The 5,000-nt window shown below is 54.6% G+C and overlaps 1 non-coding gene and 1 pseudogene across 1 annotated transcript; both read left to right on the top strand.

Moving 5' to 3' along the window:
• Positions 1 to 921: 921 nt before the first annotated feature.
• LOC137330665 (U2 spliceosomal RNA) lies at positions 922 to 1,112 on the top strand. The gene has a single exon (XR_010965093.1). It is a non-coding gene; the product is annotated as a U2 spliceosomal RNA (small nuclear RNA).
• A 1,304-nt stretch (positions 1,113 to 2,416) lies between these two features.
• On the top strand, positions 2,417 to 2,533 carry LOC137329299 (U2 spliceosomal RNA; annotated as a pseudogene).
• The last annotated feature ends 2,467 nt before the right edge of the window (positions 2,534 to 5,000 follow it).

Genomic DNA, 5,000 nt, shown 5'->3' with positions numbered 1-5,000 from the left:
GATATCTCTCTCTCTCTCTCTCTCTCACTCAGAGCTGCTGTGGAAGGAAACCGTTTTAAAAAGAACTTTCTCAGCTCAGTGGTATTTTTTTCTTCTCCAAGGCTGAGTGCCGCTCGCACGGAGCGATATAATTCAAAGTGCAAAATAACTTGGCGTCGTTGACTTTAAACAAGCAGGGTCTGCTTCCAAATGAAAGCTGCGCTCCCGAACTGGACTGACTGACTGTCTGTCTGTCTGTCTGTTTGTCAAGGGGTGGAAAAGGCGCCGGTGGTGGTGAGGGTGGAGCTTTACGCTCAGGAGGGGAGACTTTCTTTCAGAGGTGCCAATTAATCTGCAGCAGAAAGTCATCCCCCCCGACCGGGATTCGAAGCCCGGTCCTGACCACGAGACCACCGGGGAGAGTTGCCTCAAGTCCCTGAGGGACCTGGACACGAGGCCGAATACACACGCACGCCTGCTGCACTGGCAGCAGCGACCAACAGGGGGCTGACCGGCTGATCCTTCCCTTTCACAGGCAGGCTTTTGGCCCTCGCTGAAACGACAAAGGTGTTCAGAAGGAAGTCCTGGGGGGAAGGCAGGCAGGGAGGGACGGACACAGGGAAGTCCGCACAAAACAGGTCCCCTGGAACCTCTGACCCAGAAAACCGGGTTCCTGGTGAAAGCAGTCCTGCCCCGCCCTGCCATTAACATGACAATGGTGGCCTACTGGCAAATTTACCAATCTGTCAAGCAATCCTGGCAAGAAAGGAAAAAACGGCAACTTCTTTAAACTCATCCACTGTTGCAATTAGAAACGGTGGCAAAAAATGTGGCCAGAGTGGGAGAGAACGGCAGTGCTTCGAGACTGCTTTCAACACCGGCAGCCAGAGAACAAAGAGGGAGGGCAAACAGGACCCGAGATCAATTCGCATCGAGCGCGGTATCGCTTCTCGGCCTTTTGGCTAAGATCAAGTGTAGTATCTGTTCTTATCAGTTTAATATCTGATACGTCCCCTATCTGGGGACCATATATTAAATTGATTTTTGGAACAGGGAGATGGACTAGGGGCTTGCTCCGTCCACTCCACGCATCGACCCAGTATTGCAGTGTCTCTGGGAACGGTGCACCTCCCTGTGGGGAGATATTCAAAAGGAAAAACAGCTCTTTCCCAGTGTCTCTGTGTGTGTGTGTGTGTGTGTGTGTGTGTGTGTATTATTACTGAGAATAAAGCTGATCTCTCTCTCTCTCTCTCTCTCTTACACTCAGAGCTGCTGTGGAAGGAAACCGTTTTAAAAAGACCTTTCTCAGCTCAGTGGTATTTTTTTCTTCTCCAAGGCTGAGTGCCGCTCGCACGGAGCGATATAATTCAAAGTGCAAAATAACTTGGCGTCGTTGACTTGAAACAAGCAGGGTCTGCTTCCAAATGAAAGCTGCGCTCCCGAACTGGACTGACTGACTGACTGTCTGTCTGTCTGTTTGTCAAGGGGAGGAAAAGGCGGCGGTGGTGGTGAGGGTGGAGCTTTACGCTCAGGAGGGGAGATTTTCTTTCAGAGGTGCCAATTAATCTGCAGCAGAAAGTCATCCCCCCCCGACCGGGATTCGAAGCCCGGTCCTGACCACGAGACCACCGGGGAGAGTTGCCTCAAGTCCCTGAGGGACCTGGACACGAGGCCGAATACACACGCACGCCTGCTGCACTGGCAGCAGCGACCAACAGGGGGCTGACCGGCTGATCCTTCCCTTTCACAGGCAGGCTTTTGGCCCTCGCTCAAACGACAAAGGTGTTCAGAAGGAAGTCCTGGGGGGAAGGCAGGCAGGGAGGGACGGACACAGGGAAGTCCGCACAAAACAGGTCCCCTGGAACCTCTGACCCACAAAACCGGGTTCCTGGTGAAAGCAGTCCTGCCATTGACATGACAATGGACAGGGCCCGGCAGCTTGAGACACATCTTTCTTTCAATATGCAAGTTCTTTTTAAAAAAGTTTCCTTCCACAGCAGCTCTGAGTGAGAGAGAGAGAGAGAGAGAGAGAGAGACACTGACTCACTGACTGATACTGACACCGACACACACACACACACACACACACACACACACACACATATTATTTATTATTATTTTAAACGACAAAGCTGTTCAGAAGGAAGTCCTGGGGGGAAGGCAGGCAGGGAGGGACGGACACAGGGAAGTCCGCACAAAACAGGTCCCCTGGAACCTCTGACCCAGAAAAACGGGTTCCTGGTGAAAGCAGTCCTGCCATTGACATGACAATGGACAGGGCCCGGCAGCTTGAGACACATCTTTCTTTCAATATGCAAGTTCTTTTTAAAAAAGTTTCCTTCCACAGCAGCTCTGAGTGAGAGAGAGAGAGAGAGAGAGAGACACTGACTGACTGACTGATACTGACACCGACACACACACACACACACACACACATATTATTTATTATTATTTTTAATTGATTTTTAGAACTGGGAGATGGAATAGGGGCTTGCTCCGTCCACTCCACGCATCGACCCAGTATTGCAGTGTTTCTGGGAACGGTGCAGCTCCCCGTGGGGAGATATTCAAAAGGAAAATCAGCTCTTTCCCAGTGTCTGTGTGTGTGTGTGTGTGTGTGTGTGTGTGTGTGTGTATTATTACTGAGAATAAAGCTGATATCTCTCTCTCTCTCTCTCTCTCTCTCTCTCACACTCAGAGCTGCTGTGGAAGGAAACCGTTTTAAAAAGAACTTTCTCAGCTCAGTGGTATTTTTTTCTTCTCCAAGGCTGAGTGCCGCTCGCACGTAGCGATATAGTTCAAAGTGCAAAATAACTTGGCGTCGTTGACTTTAAACAAGCAGGGTCTGCTTCCAAATGAAAGCTGCGCTCCCGAACTGGACTGACTGACTGTCTGTCTGTCTGTCTGTCTGTTTGTCAAGGGGTGGAAAAGGCGGCGGTGGTGGTGAGGGTGGAGCTTTACGCTCAGGAGGGGAGACTTTCCTTCATGCCAATTAATCTGCAGCAGAATGTCATCCCCCCCGACCGGGATTCGAAGCCCGGTCCTGACCACGAGACCACCGGGGAGAGTTGCCTCAAGTCCCTGAGGGACCTGGACACGAGGCCGAGGACACACGCACGCCTGCTGCACTGGCAGCAGCGACCAACAGGGGGCTGACCGGCTGATCCTTCCCTTTCACAGGCAGGCTTTTGGCCCTCGCTCAAACGACAAAGGTGTTCAGAAGGAAGTCCTGGGGGGAAGGCAGGCAGGGAGGGACGGACACAGGGAAGTCCGCACAAAACAGGTCCCCTGGAACCTCTGACCCAGAAAACCGGGTTCCTGGTGAAAGCAGTCCTGCCCCGCCCTGCCATTAACATGACAATGGACAGGGCCCGGACCAGGCGCAGCGGACGGTAGCGAGCAGTCGGAGGGTGAAAATCCGCCAGTGGGTGAAAAGGAGAGCCGTGCGGTGAGAGGAGGCGGAAAGCGGTTCGCAGACTTTCGCTGTACCTCCGGCGGGCAGCGCCGCACCTCCGAGCGCTCGGTACCGTCCGCTGCGCCTCGTCCTGCCGCACGCGACGAGCCGTCCCCGGAGGAAATCGGCCTCGGCCTTCCTGAGATATCAGTCTCCAGGTGGGACAGAAAAACCGGGGGCCCCCGGCTCGCTTTCGGCGGCCCGCTAGTCGACTTCCCGTCGTGCGAACGCGATCCTTCCGGTACCCTTCGGTGCCCCTTGCCCGACTCTAGCTCCGGTGGTAAAGCGGAGTCGGTCGGTCTGACGGCCGCCGAGTTAGCAGGCGGAAAGCGGTTTGCAGCCTTTCGCTGTACCTCCGGCGGGCAGCGCCGCACCTCCGAGCGCACGGTACCGTCCGCTGCGCCTCGTCCTGCCGCACGCGACGAGCCGTCCCCGGAGGAAATCGGCCTCGGCCCTCCTGAGATATCAGCCTCCATACGGGCGTCACAAATCAGTGGATATGGTCAGCTGCAAAGCAGTGTCATTACAACCTTTCATAAACGACAGGGCAGCACCGCACTGCACTGCACTGCACCGCACCCCACACTACATCACACTTGCCTGCCTGCCAGCCTGCCGCTGCCTACTCTCACCAGCGGACCAAAGTGAGGATAACACCCCGAAGCAAGCATCTCCCTTGCCGCCCACCAGCCCACACCAATCCCCTTGCCTGCCTCCCACAAATTCCACCAGCGAGGCAAAGTGAAAATCAACCCCCAAAAAACGCACTCCACACCGGCCATCGCCCGCTATACACCCCCCCCCCCCAGGGCGAATATTAAGCCCGAGAACACCGACTGTAACCAACCGCAGTGAAAAGTTGAAGTGGCAACTCATTAACCAGATTTACACTTGGCAACTCATAAACCAAATGAACAAAAAATCTGGTTAATGAGTTGCCCAAAATAAATCTGGTTAATGAGTTGCCACTTCAACTTTTCACTGCGGTTGGTTACAGTCGGTGTTCTCGGGCTTAATATTCACCCCGGGGGGGGGGGGGGGTGATTCTGGGGGTAGTGTCCGGGAGGGTGAGCCTTTTATTCGGCAGGAGGCGTGTGGGGAAATCATCAACCTGTCAGACGATGAGTTGTCACAAACGCCATTGCTTAATGAAAGCTGCGCTCCCGAACTGGACTGACTGTCTGACTGTCTGTCTGTCCGTTTGTCAAGGGGAGGAAAAGGCGGTGGTGGTGGTGGTGAGGGTGGAGCTTTACGCTCAGGAGGGGAGACTTTCCTTCATGCCAATTAATCTGCAGCAGAAAGTCATCCCCCCCCGACTGGGATTCGAAGCCCGGTCCTGACCACGAGACCACCGGGGAGAGCTGCCTCAAGTCCCTGAGGGACCTGGACACGAGGCCGAGGACACACGCACGCCTGCTGCACTGGCAGCAGCGACCAGCAGGGGGCTGACCGGCTGATCCTTCCCTTTCACAGGCAGGCTTTTGGCCCTCGCTCAAACGACAAAGGTGTTCAGAAGGAAGTCCTGGGGGGGAGGGAGGGAGGCAGGGAAATCAGCACAAAGCAGGTC

The sequence above is a fragment of the Heptranchias perlo genome, chromosome 12 (assembly GCF_035084215.1).
Source record: "Heptranchias perlo isolate sHepPer1 chromosome 12, sHepPer1.hap1, whole genome shotgun sequence".
Taxonomy (NCBI): domain Eukaryota; kingdom Metazoa; phylum Chordata; class Chondrichthyes; order Hexanchiformes; family Hexanchidae; genus Heptranchias; species Heptranchias perlo.
This window is presented reverse-complemented; position numbering and strand designations above follow the sequence as displayed.